Below are 21,163 nucleotides of genomic sequence, written 5' to 3' on the forward strand. Positions count from 1 at the left end.
ATAATATTAAACAACTAGGAAATGGGGAACTTCATCTCAATAGGTGCAACTGAGGAGTTAGGAATTGTAGACACTTGATAAGAAAAATCTAACAATATCAATGAAAAATCTATGGCATTTTAGGATAAGGACAATAAGGAGTTCTTGAAACATATGGAAAACAAAATATCCTAGCAATCAGTTTTAGTGCAGTTGGAGATGAGGATGGTACAACTGTAAATCATGATGCAGAAAAAGGAGAAGTGTTACAAATATTTCTGTTCTGTATTTGGGAAGCAGTGAAATGACGTATCCATATCCTACAGTAATAGTGAAATACTTTCTATTCCAGCTGCACCTAGCGAGGATGTTAAACATCAACTATTAGAATGCAACACTTTTGAAAGGTATAACAAGATGCATTGGCTGGAAGTTGAAGCCAAACAAATTCAGACTGAAAATAAAGCAACAATTTGTTAAGAGAGAGAGTATTTAACACTGGAACAATGGACCAAAGGACATACTGGATTCTCCATCCGAAGACAGCCGACCTGACAAACTTTGGATTGGATACCACACAGTCATTTTACAAGGATGAACATGGGGGTGTAGGATGTTCCCCCGAGGTACAGAGCATCACCCCCCACACACACCAGCTCGTGCTGCCATGGCTCAGTAGGGTTGGGAAGAACAATTCTGCCCCCGATGGCCTGAGGGGCAGCTCCATAGGTAGGGGCAGGAGCCACCCAGGGGATATATAGGGCAGAGAATGCTCTGGAAATTCTGGGAGGATTCTGGGGGCTCTTCAGAGACTGGGGTGCTGGGAGACACTCCCTCCCACCCAGGCTGAGGAGAGGTGATGGAGGGGGGGTGGAGAAAAATCCTCCTGGTGACCCAGCAGGGGCCAGGAGAGCTGGGGAGAAGGTCCAAGGGGGCAGATGGGATCCAGGACAGTAGGGTCCATCCCTACAGAGATGGGATCAGCTACTGGGGAGGGGGTGAGAGCTGGGGGAGGGAGCCGGGTGATGTATACAGTGGGGGACCCTACTGCAGGGACTGAGGCAACAGAGAACTGAAGCTCCAGAGAGAGACCAGGACAGACACCCCGGGGTTGGGGGAGCAGTAAATGACTTTATTTCAGTGCCAGGGGCCAGACCTCATGTCTCCATGCACAGGGGGCCGGTCACTCTATCTCAGGAGCTGGGATTCTGCAGGATGGGGTGCTGGGGAGCCTTGCCCTGCTGGGAGATAACATCTCTGAGCCACCCCTTCTGGCTGGGACCCTGCTCTGCTTTGGGGGAGACAATTCCCCTGTACACAGAGGCTCCTGGCTCTTTTCTCTCCTGGGGGTTGGGGTCCTGGCTCCCAGCCCAGCCTGGCAATGTGGAGGGAGGGATTACAGGGTTCTGGGGTGCTCTGTGTGCGGGACAGGTTGTGTGCTGGAATCCCTGCACTGCAATGGCAGTGTCGGTGCCCATCCAGGAAGGGCTGTCTCCGGCTCTTCTTTGCCCCATCCCATTCCCAAGTGGGTGCTGGGTCGTGCTCACACATTGGCCGAGGTGGCTGTTTTCCCTGGAGGTGACAGATTGGCTGCATGTGCACGGAGAGCCACATGTTGGGCTGGACGGTGCCGGGCTCAGGCCAGCAGATCCCTTCTGGTATCAGATTTCAGAGTAGCAGCGTGTCAGTCGGTATCTGCAAAAAGAAAAGGAGGACTTGTGGCACCTTAGAGACTAACCAATTTATTTGAGCATAAGCTTTCGTGAGCTACAGCTCACTTCATCGGATGCTTATGCTTAAAGAAATTGGTTAGTCTCTAAGGTGCCACAAGTACTCCTTTTCTTTTTTCTGGTATCAGAGCGATTCCTGAGTCTGGGGAGAAATGGCCCCGGCATTAACATGTCCCCGAGGTGTCTCCTGTCCCCATCTCCCTGCACCCAGATCCCCTGCCCCACGCTCCCCCCAGCAGACAGGACACTGGGCTGAACAGACCCAGTATGGCCATTCTTATGATCAGGGAATCTCGCTCTGCTCCACCCCCCTAGTCTGACATTGGCTCCGGGGCATACTCAGGGATCCGGCTCATCCCCTGAGGTCGGGAAGCAAATGCTCTGGCTAAGGAAGCACTAACGGCCTTCCCTCATCTTCTCAGGTCATATCCCCAGCAGGGAGCAGGAGGAGCAGGGAATCTGGCAGGGAAGGGGTTATTTATTGAGGGGGCCCTATACAGCGCCCAGCCCCCCACACCCCACCCTGGGCTTCCCACAGACATAGGCAGCACCTTCCCTGCACGGGGCTCTGCTACGGCCCTGCTTCCCCACCCCCCGGGGCCCTGGCAGGTGCTCCCTTAGCTGGTGACACAGGGGCTGGTGTGCTCGGTGCCGGGGGTCGAGAGTTTGCTCCCAAGGGTCCAGCTGTTGAATTGGGAGCACCATGGAATAAATGTGAGATTCCCTGAAGCAGGGATTTCCTGGGGGAAGGGAGAGTGGCTTTTCTGCCCTGTGGAGACCTCCAAGCAGATAGGGCTCTTCCCCTAAGGAGATCTTCGTCTCTGCATGGCTGGATCCAGGCTCCCCTGTAAGCACAGAGAGACGGCGGGTTAGAGGGGCCAGTGTCACCCCACAGGCCCAAGCCCCCTGACTGGGATGGGATTGAGGGGAGGGGAGGACAAGACAGCTGCCCAGGGTGGGTAGGTTTCCAGGGGTTGGAGAGGTGGGAGCTGCTGGCCAGAAAGAGACCTAGTGTCTGTGTGCACTGCCCCTCACTCCCCCCCCCCACCCGCCACCACAGACCTACCCACCTGGGGCACTCAGAGTGGGGTAGGGCCAGGCATTGGGGTGGCTCCAGTTCACAGTGGGAAGGGGCATCTCTGGACATCACACACCCTTCATAGCAGCCTCAGTGTGTGCACGGGACACCCTGGTCTGACTCCTCCCCCCACTGACAGGTGGTACAGGAGCTGGGCCAGCTGCCCAAGGGTTATGTGCAGATGAGGTACCCCCATGTTCAGAGGGGCTTGGCAGACTTGGGGGGCCTTGTCCTGGGATGGGGGAAGGGATAAGAGAGGGGGGTCATGTCACCTGGAGTCTCCTTCCAGCAGTAACCAGCCTCGGCCATGATCAGCACCAGGGCCAGCAGAACCCTGGAGACCAGACCCCAGACGGAGGATGTTGCCCCAGGTGAAATCCAGGCGCCTCGTGAGGGCTGTGAAAGGACAGCACAGGTCTGTGGAGTTCTTGGAAGTATCAGGGCTGGATTCTGAACTCAGCTCCTCCAGGGTTAATCCAGAGTCACCCTCTGACAGCAATGGGTTGAGGGCCGGATTCTGATCCATTACCCCTGGATCTAGCTACCCATCTAGCTATTTAATGAAGGATAGATGGAAGAGGCCAGCTGGGCAGCCTCTGAGCCCCAACTCCTCTGTGCGCCCCCAGAACAGGAACAGACCTGAAAGACCTCTCTGCTCTGCAGCTAACCCTGGGGTCAGGGATCCTGCCTCCGCCTCCCTCAGATCTAGAGTTGCCCCTTTCATCTGTGATTCCACAGAGTCCCCATCCCATAAGAACATAAGAGTGGCCATACTATGTAAGACCAAAGGTCCATCTAGCTCAGTAACCTGTCTTCGGACAGTGGCCAATGCCAGGTGCCCCAGAGGGAATGAACAGAACAGGTAATCAACAAGTGACCCATCCCATGTCACCCATTCCCAGCTTCTGGCAAACAGAGGCTAGGGACACCATTCCTGCCCATCTTGGCTAAGAGCCATGGATGGGCCTATCCTCCATCAATTTATCTGGGCATTTTTTTGGAACCCTGTTATAGTCTTGGCCTTCACAACATCGTCTGGCAAAGAGTTCCACAGGTTGGCTGTGTGTTGTGTGAAGAAGTACTTCCTTTTGTTTCTTTTAAACCCGCTGCCTACTAATTTCATTTGGTGACCCCTGGTTCTTGTGTTATGAGAAGGAGTAAATAACACTGCCTTATTTACTTTCTCCACACCAGTCATGATTTTACAGACCTCTACCACCACCCTCCCCCCCGTTAGTTGTCTCTTTTCCAAGCTGAAAAGTCCCTGTCTTATTAATCTTCCCTCATATGGAACTGTTCCATGCCCTCCAATCATTTTTGTTGCCCTTTTCTGTACCTTTTCCAGTTCCAGCATATCTTTTTTGATATGGGGCAACGACATCTGCACACAGTATTCAAGATGTGGGCATACCATGGATTTATAGAGGGGCAATATGATATTTTCTGTCTTATTATCTATCCCTTTCTTAATGATTCCCTAAATTCTGTTCACATTTTTGACTGCCGCTGCACACTGAGTGGATATTTTCAAAGAACTATCCACAGTGACTCTACGATCTCTTTCCTGAATGATAACAGTTAATTTAGACCCCACCATTTTATATGTATAGTTTGGATTATGTTTTCCAATGAGCATTACTTTGCATTTCTCAACATGGAATTTCATCTGCCATTTTGTTGCCCAGACACCCAGTTTTGTGAGATCCCTTTGTAACTCTTAATGGTCCGCTTGGGACTTAACTATCTTGAGTCGTTTTGTGTCATCTTCAAATTTTGCCACCTCACTGTTTACCCCTTTTCCCAAATCATTGATGAATATGTTGAATAATATTGGTCCCAGTACACATCCCTGGGAGACACCACTATTTACTCTCTCCATTCTGATAATTGACCATTTATTCCTACCCTTTGTTTCCTACCTCTTAACCAGTTACTGATCCAGGAGAGGACCTTCCCTCTTATCTCATGAGAATTTACTTTGCTTAAAAGCCTTTGGTGAGGGAACTTGTGAAAGGCTTTCTCAAAATCTAATTACACTATACCCACTGGATCACCCTTGTCCACATGCTTGTGGACCCCTTCAAAGCATTGTAGTAGATTCCTGAGGCATGATTTCCCCACTCAGGTACCTGTCCGTGTGGTCCCCGGGCTGATTGGATATGGTGATGTTTCAAGCCCAGTGAGGTTGTTTCCACCTGTAGTTTAGAATGAGAGCCTGTCAGGGCAGGGGATGAAATGGGCAATCAGGGGGAGCTAAGAGGTAGAAAAAGCGACTCAGCAATTGGGTCCCTCCCCCCTTGACTCAGCCTTTATGGTCACTCTAACCTCCAGGGGGTTAGTGGATTTTATCAGCTGGGGAAGGGACTGGTTCTGCAGCTGCTGGCCCTGACTTCTCTGGGCATACTCTGATAGGGAGCATCCCCCTGGGAAAAGCCTCACTGTTCTGCAGCTTGCCCTGGGGGCAGGGTTCCCCCTTCCTTCTGCCTTACATAACAGCTGCTGCTGCAGCTTCCCCCGGCTGCATGAGAAATCCACTGATTTCCTGATCCCACACTGGGCATCCCCTCTGTAAGGCCCCAGGCAGATCCTGGCTGTGAGCATCTCCTTGGGGCATAGACTCTGTGAAGGCTGGGCTGGGTACAGGGCTGAGAGCGGGGACTCCAAACCAGGCCCCTCATCTCTCACCACCAGCTCCACAGGGTCACTAGGATCTGACCAGATGAAGGCTTGTGATGTGCTGCCATAACGTCAGGTGTAGCTCCTGCTGTCTTCCTGTATAACACTGCGGATGGGAAACGCAGTCATGTCTGCAGGACTTTCCATGTGATGCAGCGTGGCGTGGTCTCCTCCTTTGTACAGAACAACCCTCAGCCCTGGTACCTACACTCGCGCTGGATGGTCACGGTGCACCCCATGGCCATTACCTCCCTGGGGCTCACAGAGATGGAGGGTTTGGGATAGAACTCTGCATGCACAAAGACACAGGACTTCTATGGGGGAGACATATACCCTTGCTCCTCAGTCTGTCTGTCTGTCATTTGATCTCTCTGTGCCCAGCCCTAGGGCATTCAGCTGCCTCCCCTTGTCTAATGTTCCCTGCATTATAAACCCAGCAACAGCACAGGTCTGTGGAGTTCTTGGAAGTATCTGGGCTGGATTCTGATCTCAGTTCTGCCAGTATAAATCTGGAGTTACCTCGTGACTGCAGTGGGGTCAGAGATGGGTTCTGATCCATTGCCCCATATCTATCTATCTCTCTACCTACCTACCTACCTACCTACCTACCTACCTACCTACCTATTGATCTATTAATGAATGCAACTCTGACAAGGTAGGAGCTGGCTGGGCAGCCCCTAAGTCCTGACTCCTCTATGCATCCCCAGATCAGGAGCAGCCAAGGAAAGCATCCCCCTATGAAAGGCCTCCCTGCTCTGCGGCACTCCCAGGGGCAGGGATCCTCCCTCTCCCCCCCCAAATCTATAAGGTACCCCATTAGTCTGTGATTCCACAAAGTCCCCATTGAGGCCCCACGTTACCTGTGTGTGGGGTCCCCGGGCTGGCTGGAGTCGAGGATGTTTCAAGCCCACTGGAGTAGTTTCTACCTGTGTGAGTACAATGAGAGTCTGTTGGGGTAGGAGGTGAAATGGGCACCCAGGGGGAGTGACAAGATGGAAACAATGACTCAGCAATTGGGACTCTCCCCCCCACAGCTCAGGATTTATGGTCCCTGTAATCTGCAGGGAGGGTGCCGTGCCGGTGCTGCAGTTGCTGGCCCTGACTTCTATGTGTGTCCCCAGAGAAGAAGCATCCCCCTGGGAAGCTCTGCAGCTCTCCATGGGGGCAGGGATCCCCCTTCTCTCCCCCAGATCTATAAGGTACCCCATTAATCTGTGATTCCAGAGAGTCCCCATCAAGGCCCCACTTTACCTGTGTGTGTGGTCCCCAGGCTGGCTGGAGTCGGTGATGTTTCAAGCCCACTGGAGTTGTTTCTTCCTGTGGGGTTAGAATGAGAGTCTGTTGGGGCAGGGGGTGAAATGGGCACCCAGGGGGAGTGACAAGGTGGAAACAATGACTCAGCAATTGGGACTCTCCCCCCACAGCTCAAGATTTATGGTCACTGTAATCTCCAGGGAGGGTGCAGTGCCGATGCTGTAGTCACGGGGGCCTGACTTCTGTGTGTGTCCGCAGAGAAGGAGCAACCTCCTGGGAAGCTCCGCAGCTCCCCCTGGGGGAAGGGTTCCCCCCTGCCTCTGCCAAATCAACAGCTATTGCTCCCCCTTCATTGGACAAGTCACCCATCATATTATCTCATGCCTAGCTAGGCATCCCCTTGGATCCAGGGATAAGGAAATGTTGTTAGCCTCATTGGATGTGTGATGCATTTGAACGCATTGCTCAGAGTGTTCAATCTGTTTATGTGAAATTGCAGTTATAGGTTCTTATGTAAGCAGGCTCTGAATGAGCTTTCCCAACACCTAGTGATGAGCTGGGGAGAAGACATCAGGAACTGACCATGTTTGAATAGACACACCCACTCTGCCTAGGTGAGCAACATGATGGGGCTGCTTTGCCCAAATGATCACTTTTGTCTGGCGTTGGATTGCAAATCACTTTGTTATTGAGGAGGCCAAGGTAATAAAGTGTGGTTATCCTTTTGTGAATCAAAGGGAGCAGAACTGGCCTTGGTATGCCATGAATGAGGGGGTCACTCTCAAATTAACTGCATTCAATAAGCAGGAGGTAGGGGTGCCAAAGGCCAGTGGAGATGTGAGAGGGTATTTGTGCCCATCTGGCTTTACGTGCCATTTGACTCTGCACTGTTTAATAACAGAGCTTCTTAAGGCCCAGTTGAGAGTCTCTTGGTTTGCATCACTCGAGCTGACATCACTGATAGCCCAGTCTAAATATGAAGCCTTAGGTCCGTTGTGGGACAGTGTCTCTGGTGAACGAGGTTGCCTCGCTAACTGCTGGGATCACTGAGCATTGGAATTGCTGAGAGCTGAGTTAAGTGGTGGAACTTCAAAACATCCCAGAGGTTGCAGTGGAGAGGGCCGTGGCAGGGTGACTGGTGGCAGAGCGCCGGAGAGTGGCAGAGGGAACACTGGGGGGTGGCTGGCGGTGCAGTCAATGATGGTGGAGTGGCCAGCTATGGAGTGAACAAAGGCAGACAGCGATGCAGAGTGAACAGCGGCACAGCGACGGCTGCTGAATCACTGCTCAGTGCTGCCCCCCCCCGCTCCCCCCAGGGTGGGAGGTTAACTCACGCAAACACACCTCCAAACACTGGGTTTTCACTGACCAAGGACAACTGTGAGTGGGGTGCGGTGGAGGGAGAGAGGACTGGCGTGTTAAAGGGACATTTGTTTGTCGGACTGTCACACTGCAAGGTGAGAGACTGAGGAAACGGATGCTGCCAATGTACTCTGGGGTGGGTGTTTTATTCATGGTCAGATGTTTTCAAATCATGCTTGTGGTGTTTTCCCAAGTAATGCCAGGTTCCTTTCCCCTTTTATTCAAAGTTTTCTCTTCTATACATGTACTTAGTGCTTGTGAGAGGAGAAGTACTGGCTCTTAGAGGTACCAAGTGGGGGGTGTAATTTTTTTCAGATTACTGGGTGGGGACTCGAGCTGGTTCTGTGTTGTGTTGTCAAAAGGAACCCAGCCCTGGTTGTTGGTGACTCCCCCCGGCAGAAGGGTTACACCTAAGCAGTTGCTTATGTTGAATTTGCAGTTATATAGGGGTTACGTTTTTTCTCTATGCAGTGCAGAATCAGCCACTGTGCGCACATGTCTGTGTTTCTAATCCATGACTATGCTAGGCCCTAAGGGATGCATGCTACACTAATGAACAACAGACAAGGTCCCTGTGATGCAGCAGGGAGGGGGGAGTGTTGACCTGGGAATGTGGCAGGGGAGTTTCATTGGGGATGGGATACCTGAGAGCCTGTAACCTGAGCCGGGAGGGGAGGGGGAGGGGGAGGGGGAGGTAACACCTCTGCCCCGGAAACTGGACAAAGGCTGCAGGAGAGAGCCTGCTGGAGGGATTTTGTTTTCAGTTTTGGGCTGGGTGTGGAATGCAGGGAACCCCAAGGCTGGGGTCTAAGCTCCCTGCCCCCCAGAAGGACTTGACTGAGGGGTCCTGGTTGTACCCACAAGCTCTGTTTTAGACTGTGTTCCTATTGTCCAATAAACCTTCTGTTTTGCTGGCTGGCTGAGAGTCACAGTGATTCCCAGGAAGAGGGGTGCAGGGCCTGGACTCCCCCACACTCCGTGACAGTCCCAGATCAGCCTTTAAACAAATTGCCCCTGGGGGCAGCACCGCCAGCTGATGTAATTGTCGGGAATGAGGGGATGGAGTGTCATACCCGAACATGTGTCATGGAGAGAGGCCTGCCCTCCTGTAGTCTGTCACCCAGCCTCAGACCTCCTATTTCTGTGCCAGACAATCCTTCTGTGGTGCTGTTTTGCAAAAGTGGGTAACTCTAGAGTTAGTGGTTTGCAGGAGCTTAGCTGGGGAAGGGTCCATGGGGCTGTATGGCCCTGGATTTACTGTCCATCCCTAGAGCCGTGGAGTCAGGTCCTGTCTCGGCTCCTAGTGGAACAATGTGAATGGTGAGGCCCATCAGAAAGTACCTCACAGAGCCCAGATAGAGCATAGTAGTTTTTGGAGACTGTTCATTCCAGGGGCAAGACTGCGGCGTTAAGGGCTGGGATAGCAGGGAAGCGGTGGGTGGGGACTGAGAGATGCCAACAGAGCTGGGGCTGGGGGAGGAAGCCTAGGGCGGGGATGGCCGGGGGCTGCAGGCAGGGGTGGCGTTGGTCCATGGGGACCTTCTACACAGCTCAGTTCCAGGGCCCCTACCAGTGACCTGGCAAGTGTGATGTGTGCAAGGTCACGCTGTGCAGAGGACACCATTCAGAGCCCTGGGTAGCACTGAGCAAAATGGAGCAGCTGACGCCTGGTGGACCAGCTGTGGCTTTCAGGGGGCCCCTCGCTGCCTCGGGGTTCCCTGGGACTGTACGGCTTGCAGGAACCTAACACCACCACTAGCTGCACACTGGGATTGAGGGTCATTGCAGAGCTGTGGGACTGGAGAGGCCAGGGCTGAGACAGTAGGGGATTGCAGGTCAAGATTGAGTGGCACCAGCAGAGCTTTGTGTATGGGAGTCCACGGCTGGATAGCAGGGGGCGGCAGGTCCAGATTGAGGGACCCTGGCAGAGTGGTGGCAGGGAGCTGTGGGTGGGCACGGGGGACCAGCAGAGCAAGTCAGAATTGAGAGAGATGCATAGAATTTCAGGGAGGAAGTTTTCCCAGCCCCTGCTTAAGTCCTGCTATTCCATGTGCACTAAATTAATGCTCTGTCATTAAGAATGATACTGAAATATGAGCTGCAAACACTGCAGTGTTAGAATATTTCCATGACAGGGGGAGATAATCATGAAGGTAATCTATGATTCTAAGGTGACTGAAGTCCGTACAGTGTGTGTGGTGATTTTCCTGTCACGTTAGAACGTGAAAGCACAGACATGTTTACTAGGGACTATCCAAGTACCTGATTCCAGTTCCTTGTTCTTCTTCTCCTTAGATGCTAAAATGGGGAAGAGAAAAGAGTTAGACACAAAAATGCTGTGTGATGCTGTGTGCCCCATAATGACTGGGGTTAGTGTCAGCCACATTCCCAGCCCCAGTGCAGGAGCCAGCAGCTTTGATAGGAGCAGGGCTGGCAGTTAGTGATACGCACCAACGTGCAGGAGGCCTGGGATCCGCAAAGCGTCTAACTATGATGGAAGACGTGGGTCTGGATCCCGATACAGCTCTGACATTCTCAACCCTTCTGTCTAAGGAGAATTCCTTTTCTGTGTTACAAGTAGTCCTCTGGAGCATCAAAGCTACGTACTCCAGGTGTAACTAGGGGATGGACGTGCAGATGATTGGGGCTCACATCTGGGATCTGGCCTTGCCAACAAAGCATGGAAACATGAGCCATGTTCTGGAAAATGGCCCAGAAGAGCCTGCACTCCAGCACTCATCTACAGAGAGTGGCTGGCCCCCTTCTCTCGCATCAGAACAATGTGATTGGCATTGGATTGTCAAAGGCCAGGTGACACCTGTCTGTCTAACCAGACATGAGAGCAGGTGACCCTGTGTCTGCAGCAGAGAGCTCACAGTGCTGCCGTGGGACTGGGGTGACTCTGATTTTGGCCCAAACTCTTCCCTGAGCCCTGCTCTGCGGTGTTGGTGCCTCTGGATCTGCTCAGCACCGTGTGTGGCTGGGAGCCTCTGCCCAGGGGCTCTCTAAAGGAAGGTGGATAAACTTACCAAGCGTCTCACGCAGCTCCTGGCGTTCTGGGGAGAGAAGAAAAGGAGACCATCGTGGGTTCAGTGTGGGTTGTTCCAAGAACAGTGACATGAGACTGATCCAAACTTTGGGTACGTCTACACTGCAGCTGGGAGTGAGCTTCCCTGCTTGGGCAGCAGACACGTGTTCGCTCTGCTTGAGAGAATGAGCTAAAAGCAGGGGGGTAGCTGGGGGTAGCATGTGCAGCCACTTGGGCCAGCTGCTCAAATACAAACTCACTTGGACCCCCAGGTACGTACTTGGACGGCCACCCTGAGCCACTGCCCCTGCGACCCCACCCACACTGCTGTTGTCAGTGCACTAGTTCAAGCAGAGCTAGCGTTTGTCGGCTACCCGAGCTGGGAAGCTCCCTGCCAGCTGCAGTGTAGACATACCCAATGAGCCAAGGGTCTCCGAACTGACAGCACATGTCAGACAAAACTGTTGGTAATGAAGGAAAAAAAAGGTCTCAGATCAGCCCCTAAACGGAGCCCACAAATTGCCCTGGGTGGACAGCACCCCCAGCTGATGGCACAGCCGGGAATGAGGGAAGGGAGCATCACACCAGAACATGTATCAGGTGGAGAGAGGCCTGCACTGCTGCAGCCTGTCACCCGGCCTCAGACCCCCTATTTCTGTGCCAGGCAATCCCTTTGGGGTGCTGATTTGCAGAAGTGTGTAACTCTAGGGTCAGTGGTTGGCAGGCGCTTAGCTGGGGAAGGGTCCGTGGGGCTGTGTGGCTCTGGATTAATGTCCACCCCTCGAGCCGCGGGGTCAGGTCCTGTCTCGGCTCTCATGAGAACACTGTGGGTCGTGGCTCAGAATGTGCCTCACTGAGCACGTACAGAGTGTAGTAGGGCTCGGAGTCTGTGTTCATTTGAGGCCCAGGCCTAGAGTAGGAGCCGGGGGGTGCGGTGGGAGAGAACAGGACTGGACAGGACTGGGGAGTTCAGGGCTGGCATAGCAGGGAGGTAGTGGGGGGGGGGAAATGAGGGACACCAGCGATGCTGTGGGGAGCACAGGGGGACTGCGGCTGGGGAGTGAGGGGCACCAGCAGAGCTGCATGCAGGGAGCTCAGATATTTTGCAGGTCAGAACTGAGATCTATCCACAGACCTGCATGGCGGAAGTTTGCCCAGCCCCTGACTCAGGGCTTGTCTAACCAGCCCTGTAGTTCAGCGTACGGGGCTGTGATTTGCAGAATGCACCAAAGTGCTGCACTGTAACTGCCCACTAAGCGGTACCTAGTTCGGCCTGAGGGGGTGTAGCGGCCCCACGTGGATGCTGCTGGTGCACACTAAATGGTACCTAGATCACACTGACATAGTCCTCTTCACATATGACAATATAAATATAAACTAGGAAGCTTTCAGTTCCACGCACAGCATCCACACGGGCTTGTTACAGCTCAGCACTTTGGTGTGTCCTGCTATTCACACCCCTGTAATCTGAACCACTGGGCAGTGTAGACCTAGCCTGAGTCCTGCCATTCCATATGCATTAAATTCACTCTCTGTTGTTAAGGACAATAGTGAAATGTGAGCTGCAAACACTGTCATGTTTGCTTATTTCCAGGGCAGGGGGAGATGATCATGAAGGTGACTGAAGTCCGTACAAGCACGTGGGGTGATTTTTCTATCCCATTATAGTGTGAAAAGAGAGACACACGTTTACTAGGGTTTAGCCAAGTACCTGCATCCAAGGTCGTCTTCTCAATATCTGAAATGGGGAAAAGAAAAGAGTCAGACCCAGAGACACACACTGTGTGGTGCTGTACCCTCCCTTATCACTGGGGTTAGTCACAGACATCCCACAACCACACTCCCAGCCCCAGTGCAGGAGCCAGGTAGTTTGACAGGAGCAGGGCTGGTGGTTAGTGATATGCACCCAGATGCAGGACACCTGGGGAGTTTTTCACTCTTGAGCCCTTGTCTACATACACGCATGAACCAGTTTAACTAATTAAGTTACAAAACACTCCTTGAGTTAAACTGGTGCAGGGCTGTGTGTAGAGCAGGCCTTGGGCTGGTGGAGCAGGGCCAGTAGAACCATGGGGCAGGGTCAGTTACTCCACAGCGACCCCTCTGGCTAATTACAGAACAGCACTGATTGCTAGGGGAGTCCCAGCCAGCCCTCCCCAGCTGGTGGAATGGTGGCTGCAAGGGTGCATGGCAGAGGGCAAAGGAGATGAAAGAGGGGGATCCTCAGGAATCTTCTGGGTTGTGATTGATGGGAGAATAGCAGTCACCGTGCTGGCATGTCGTACCCATTCTCTGCACCTTTCATCTGTATTTCCCTGCAAGTGAGTGCAGTGCCCAGCAGAATGGGTCAGCACCACTCAGCACCATCACAATGCAAACCAATATTGTTCTTAAATATTGAAAAGTTCACAGTGGAATAAATTAGACGTGTGCAGTTACGTACCAGTACTGTTGTGTCTATTAGCACAGCTCAAGAGAGTGAATGTCACAGATTCACAGAGTTTCAGGCCAGAAGGGACCTTTAGATCATCTACTCTGACCTGCTGTGTAACACAGGCCAGAGAATCTTACCCATTTCCCCCTGCACTGAGTCCAATAAGTTGGGTTTTGATACAGCATCTTCCAGAAAGGTGCCCAGTCTGGAGCTGAAGCCATCAAGAGATGACGAATTCACGACTGCCCTGGGGAGCTTGTGCCAGTTGTTAAACACCCTCCCTGTGTTCTGTGCATTCAACAATCACAGGGATGGAATCATCTCACATAGTGTCATTGACCTTGCTTTGTTTTTTCCTTTTAGGAGAAAGAGCCACCGAGCAATTGCCCAGGATTGCAGAATCTGACCCATAATTGTCACTGCAAGCCCATCTCACTGCTGAAGCCACATGCAGGGAATCTCACAAGCACTGACCCTTGGGTTTCTGCTAGCCTGTTATCATCTGAGTGTGTGAGAACATGGGGGAGGTGAGGAATCACTAGGCAGAGACCTCCTGGCTCCATCCCTTTCATTGCACCGAGCCCACAGATAACACCAAGCATCATAGAGCTCAGACATCTCAACAGACAGAGCAAGAGATACAGCAGGAGACCTACCAAGATTTAACAGAGCCTCTTCTTTAGAGGGTTTCTTCTGAGAGGCCTTTCGCTTTGCTGTGAGACAGAGAATCAGACATTGCAGTGAGACACGGAAGGAAGGGGAAACACTGAGCAAAACGCTAATACAGGTGGGACTTGGGACCCCAGTGTGTTTGTTAGTTTGGTTTATTTCCTCAAACCAACACAAGGTAAATATCTGAACAATAAGACACTCCCATGCCCCAGCCCAGTGCCATCTAGTGCCATTTCTAAAATATGCAAATAACACATTCCCATTACCTGTGTATCCAAGATATGCACAAGCTCCAGCAGCAATGAGAACCAGAGTGAACAATACCCAGAATGCAGCCAGCCAGGGAGAAACCTGGGGGAAGATGTCACCTGGCAAACAGAGAGCACAGTGTGTGAGGAGTATGGTCCCATCCTGGAGCTGGAGAACGGGGTTAGCCACTTGGTTTGACAGCTGAGTCCTGGCCCAGGGACCCTAGAAAATCATGGGAATGAAGGGAACGTCCCCTCTATACTCAAATCACATCCACATATGAAGCCATTGAAACCAGAGAAGCCAACACAGCATCAGTTCCAAGAACCAGGACTCTGTTCTGCCCAAGTCCCTCCCGCTGCTACAAGCCAACAGCCAGAGACTCCGTGCCCAGCCCTGCCTGCACCAGCTGGCTGTTTGGATGGTCACTGTCACACAGCTGCCAGTTCTCAGTCACCACGTTCAGTCCAGATAAGTTCAGCAGAGAACAATTGTTTTCCTAGCTGGCCCCTGGGTGTTATTAGTTCATGGATTCATAGATGTCAAGGCCAGAAGGGGCCACTATGACCATCTAGTCAGACCTCCTGTATAGCCTGGGCCAGAGACCCTCCCTCCGTGATTCCTGCATGCAGCCCAGAACTTCTGTTCCAGCCAGAGCGGATCTTATAGAAAGAGACGCCCAGTTTGGGTTGAGAGATACCAAGTGATGGAGAATCCATCAAGTCCCTAGGTCAGTTGTTTCAATGGTTAATTCCCCTCACTGTTAAAAACTGCACCTTATTTCTAGTCTGAATTTATCTAGCTTCAACTTCCAGCCATCAGATCTTGTTCTGCCTTTGTTTGTGTGATTAGAGACCTACCTACTGTCAGATATCTCCTCCCTGTGTAGGTACTTACAGACTGTGATCAAGTCACCTTTTATCCTTCCTTTGGATAAGCTACATAACTTGAGCTCCCTACGTTTCATAGAATCATAGAATATCAGGGTTGGAAGGGACCTCAGGAGGTCATCTAGTCCAACCCCCTGCTCAAAGCAGGACCAATCCCCAACTAAATCATCCTAGCCAGGGCTTTGTCAAGCCTGACCTTAAAAACTTCTAAGGAAGGAGATTCCACCACCTCCCTAGGTAACGCATTCCAATGCTTCACCACCCTCCTAGTGAAAAAGTTTTTCCTAATATCCAACCTAAACCTCCCCCACTGCAACTTGAGACCATTACTCCTTGTTCTGTCATCAGCTACCACTGAGAACAGTCTAGATCCATCCTCTTTGGAACCTCCTTTCAGGTAGTTGAAAGCAGCTATCAAATCCCCCCTCATTCTTCTCTTCCGCAGACTAAATAATCCCAGTTCCCTCAGCCTCTCCTCATAAGTCATGTGTTCCAGTCCCCTAATCATTTTTGTTGCCCTCTGCTGGACTCTTTCCAATTTTTCCACATCTTCTTGTAGTGTGGGGCCCAAAACTGGACACAGTACTCCAGATGAGGCCTCACCAATGTCGAATAGAGGGGAACGATCACATCCCTCGATCTGCTGGCAATGCCCCTACATATACATCCCAAAATGCCATTGGCCTTCTTGGCAACAAGGGCACACTGTTGACTCATATCCAGCTTCTCGTCCACTGTAACCCCTAGGTTTCTGACTGTAAGGCAGGTTTCCAGACCTCTAATTGTTCCTGTAGCTATTTTATGAGCACTTTCCAATATGTCAACATCCCGTTTGAATGTGTGGACACGGGAACTGGACACAGAATACTGTAGTGGTCTAACACCTTATACAGCAGAAATGTCATCTCCTTTCTGCTGCTAGATAGCCTCATTTACACATTCAAGCAGAGATGCCGACTTTCTAAGTTCCCGGTGGGTGGGGTGCTCGACCCCACTCTGCCCTAGGCCCCGCCTCCACTCCATTCCTTCCCCTAAGCCCCCACCCCTGCCCTGCCCCATCCCACCTCTTCCTGCCCCGCTCTGCCCCCTCCCCCTGCCTCTTCCTGCCACTGCTCTTCCTCCTCCACCCCAAGTGCCTCCTGCATGCCGCTGAACAGCTGATCACTGGTGGGCAGGAGGCGCTGGGGGGTAGGGGAGGGATCTGTTCCATGGGGATGCCGATGGGTGCTGAGCACCCCCTATTTTTTTCCCTGGGTGCTTCAGCCCCAGAGCACCCACAGAGTCAGCGCCTATTCATTAAAGGGTTGCATCTTATCTGCAGCATTGCTCTGGGAGCTCGTGTTCAAGTCCTTTCCAGAGTCACTGCTTTCCAGGATATAGTCTTCCATCCTGTAACTGTGACCTACACTCTTTGTTTGTAGAGGTGTGATCTTGCAGTTGGCCATGTTGAAATTCATGTGTGACAAAGTGGGAATATTTATAATATTTTTATGAAGGCTATGTGTGCCTTGGTTTTCCCTACATGCTGTATTGTTACTTACTGGGGGGAAATGTCTGCTCTCTGGGCCAGCTGAAACACAGGTGTGAATGGTGTGTAGCTGTCTGGGGCCCTAGGTGTGATATCAGTGGAGCATCTGAGAAGACAATGTCAAATCCAGTCATCAGGACTTTGATACTGAGTAATCAATGACCATGGATGACCCACATCTTGTCAGGAAGCCAAGCAGTGTTTGCCCTGCTGAGGAACAAAGGACTGGGTTGTGTGAGGTGGAAGCTAAGTGTGGGCTGCAGGAAGCAGCCGGGGCACACCTGAACTGAGACAGAGAGGTCAGAGGTCCAGCTCATTGATGAAGCTATTGAATAGCATTGGCCCAGAACAGATCCCAGTGGGACCCCACTAGAAACATCCCCACTGGAGGATGATTCCCCATTACAATTACTTTCAGAGTTATCAGTTAGCCAGTTTTTAATCCATATAGTGTGGACTACATTGATTTTGTACAGTGTTAATTTTTCATCAGAGTTTCATGCAGGAGAAAATCAAACCCTTTCAGAGTCTGAGACCCAGTCTACAATACAGAGTTAGGTTGGTTTAATTGATTCACTCAGAGCTGTGAAAAATTTCATCTCCTCTGCAATGTATTTAAGCCAACCTAACCCCAGTGTAGACACCACTAGGTCAATGGAAGTATTCTTCCATCATTCTAGCTACCGCCTCCCAGAGAGGTGAATTTACTATCTCACAGGAGAACCCCTTCTGTCCTTACAGTAAGTGTTTAAACCACAGCATTACAGCTGTAGCGTTTCTAGTGTAGACACACCCCTGAGTCTATTACGTCAGCCCAGTTACCTTCATCAACCAATTGCGTCATCTCCTCCAAGAACGAAATCAAGTTCATTTCACAAGACTCAGCCCAGCTCCTGACAGGCAATTTGTCCAGATCACAGAAACCTCCATCACTAATGGCCCCACAAATCACGTGAGAAGGATATTTCTTGTCTCAGTACCAGAAACAGGTCCTAGCTGAGTGAAACTCCCAAGTGACCCAGCTGCCCTCCGCTCCTGTGGTGACCCATTCTGCATGGGGGACTCACCTGAGAGGTGAATGGCCGATTGTCGCTCGGTCTGCAGCAGGCCATTCCGCACTATGCAGCTGATGTCTCCATTGTCTTCCCCTTCCGTGACAGTGACGTGACTCACAACACTATACAGGTTCTCCCTGTCCTGAGTCATGTTGGTCACAATCTCCATCGCCAGGTTCTGCTAGTTCTTTCCAACCCATTGGAGTTCAGGTTTGGGGAACCAGCCTGTGGATCTACAGGCCAGCCCGATCCCCTGACTCCGGGGGCCCAGCACGTCAATGAACACTGGAGCCACAGCTGCAGGGAGAGACAGAGAGTATGTGTATCAGGAAATCGTGTCTTTGGTGGCACCATTCTGGTGATTCCCCAGCTACCTCTGGATATACGGGGCTGTGACTGGAAAGCTCCATTCCCATATGTGCAACGCCTCCCTGGGATCCCTCATCCTGACAGTTGAGGAAATTAAATAATACCGTCTTGTATTTCCATAGAGCACTGTGCACTGCAGGCTCACTGAGGAATGTGCAGGGTGAAACTGCTACACAGAGATCACTGAACTTGCTGCTGAAATGCAGCCACTTCTGGGGTGAAGTCAAACATCTGTCAAGATCTTCAGCACAGAGCAGGAGGTGACAGTTGGTGACCCTGCCTACATCACTGCTCCCACACCTCCTGTGCCACCCTCCTCAATACTGTCCCCTCTGGAGTCGTTCTTCCACACTGGTAACAGTGCCCCAGACCATACCACCACCCATGCTTGGATTTCTCTCTCCCAGTGCTGCACACAACCACCCTCCCCTCATTGAAATCTCTCCCTAAAAGCACATATCTCCTGCGGAGCCTTTGGACTAGGAGCTACCGAAGATGGGAGATGATTTAAAACAACCTCAATGATCTGCATTATCACAGGTGGGCCCCTCAGCTGGGGCTTGATGTTTCTGAACTGTATTGTCTGGGTCTATGTTACTCAGTGAGCTAAATGGGCAGAGACCATCCCTTCCACTGCCCTTGTGCACCACTGAATGCAGGATCAGTGCCCAGAGAATAACAAACAATATCCCAGCCCTTGGACACTGCAGGGGGAGTTTCAGGGAGGCCAAATATAATTATCACCTGAGCTGGGATTTGGGCAGAACATGGGGTTAAAGGTCCCACTCCCTCAAACAGCATGGCCATGAGCATGAGAGCTGAGGGCTGTAGCTTTACCTCTCATTGAAAAGAGGTTGTTTAATGCAGCACTGACCCTGCAAGCACCCCAGTGGGGTCAGCGCTGAGTGCAAGGGGAGAGCGCCCCCTACTGAGTCCTGCAGACCACTCTCTGCAGCACAGGACCCTATGACCGGGCTGGGCTCAGTGTCGGGGTTTCCCCAGGGGTACAGGAGGCTCTGGCTGCCCAGGCACAGCACTTCCTAGTGCTGCATCTCACCTGCGATCCTGAGCTCAGTGGTGGCTTCCTGGCTCCATTCTGGGTTCTTCACAAAGCAATGATGAGTCCCAGCATCTGCCTCTTGGAGTCGTTTCAGCTTCAGGGAGACGTTCCCGCGGCTGAACTCCTGCAGGAACAGCTCCGTCCGGTTCTGGTAACCCTCCCCTGGCAGGTCCTGGGAACCCTCATCCACATACTCATGAACTGGGATAAATCCTGTTCCAATTTTCCTCCACAGCACGTCCATGCTGGGCAGCCGGGCTGGGGGTGAGAGCTGGCAGGGTAACACCACATCCTGGCCGATTACCCCCACCACAGGGCTTGGGGAGCCAGCCAGGGAGAACTTCTCTGGAACAGACAAACCCAGGAGCAGATTCAGTGTGAGCAAAGAGGAGAGGGCATCTGTCATGGGGTATACCTGCCCCGCAATGGGCAGGAAGAGGTTAATGACATACTGCTGGGCATGCTCCAACTTGAACCACAGTATAAAAGGCAGCAGCACAGCTCAGTCTGCCATGACTGAGGAGGAGAGAGGATGTGTGTTGCAAGCTCCCACCCAGGAGCTGTTGGAGTCCCGGGGCACAGAGGCCACCGAGACCCAGGCTAACACCTGGCTGACTGTAGATGCCCATGAGAGGAAGGAGTCATTGGGAACTTCACCTGACGACTACCCCAGAGGACCCATGGATTACAGAGCAAGAAGACCAGATAGGAAGTAGCCCAAGGAAACCAGACATTGATCTGGTTGTGGAGCTAGGAACAGAGTCAGCATGTTTCGGAGAGATTCCCGCTGATTCAGTGGCGGATACACTTGGTGTTGCTAGGGCCCTGACTAGGACCTGGTGGAGTAGGGGTCCGGGTCCCCCTACTTTGGCCCCTAGGCCATGCTGCCCTGCACTTTTCACAGCACACTTAGCACCCCAAAGCCACCCTGCCTTCAGAGCTAGGCGCCTGCCATCAGCCGCCACTCTCCAGCTGCCCAGCTTGAGCCCTGACACCTCTTTCATTACAAATTAAGCACTGCCCCCATTGACCCTAGTTCCCTCTGCTTCCCCGGGCTCCCCACCAACTGCCCCATCACCCATGGGCACTGCTGCCTCCCTCTCATTGTCCTGAAGTCCCTTCTGCAGCCTCATACCCCAGGCCTGCCCTGCTCCTTGCCTCTTGATCATGGCGCTTGTCAAGGTTCCTTCCCCACTCAGAACTCTAGGGTACAGATGTGGGGACCTGCATGAAAACCTCCTAAGCTTACTTTTACCAGCTTAGGTTAAAACTTCCCCAAGGTACAAACTATTTTACCCTTTGCCCTTGGACTTCCACTGCCACCACCAAATGTTTATCTGGGTTACTGGGAAAGCGTTGTTTGGCAACGTCTTTCCCCCCCAAATCCTCCCAACCCTTGCACCCCACTTCCTGGGGAAGGTTTGGTAAAAATCCTCACCAATTTGCATAGGTGACCACAGACCCAAACCCTTGGATCTTAGAAGAATGAAAAAGCATTCAGTTCTTGAAAAGAAACATTTTAATAGAAGAAACAGTAAAAAGAAAAGGACCACCTCTGTAAGATCAGGATGGTAAATACCTTACAGGGTAATTAGATTCAAAACATAGAGAATCCCTCTAGGCAAAACCTTAGGTTACAAAAAGACACACAGACAGGAATATTCATTCTATTCAGCACAACTTATTTTCTCAGCCATTTAAAGAAATCATAATCTAACACATACCTAGCTAGATTACTTACTAAGTTCTAAGACTCCATTCCTGTTCTGTCTCCGGCAAAAACATCACACAGACAGACA

The 21,163-nt window shown here is 51.8% G+C and overlaps 1 pseudogene; it reads right to left on the reverse strand.

Annotated features, from left to right (window-relative positions):
- The window catches only part of LOC141976842 (butyrophilin subfamily 3 member A2-like), a 111,673-nt pseudogene extending 91,903 nt beyond the window's left edge, over positions 1–19,770 (reverse strand).
- Between the last annotated feature and the right edge of the window lie 1,393 nt (positions 19,771–21,163).

The sequence above is a fragment of the Natator depressus genome, chromosome 23, assembly GCF_965152275.1.
Source record: "Natator depressus isolate rNatDep1 chromosome 23, rNatDep2.hap1, whole genome shotgun sequence".
Taxonomy (NCBI): Eukaryota; Metazoa; Chordata; order Testudines; family Cheloniidae; genus Natator; species Natator depressus.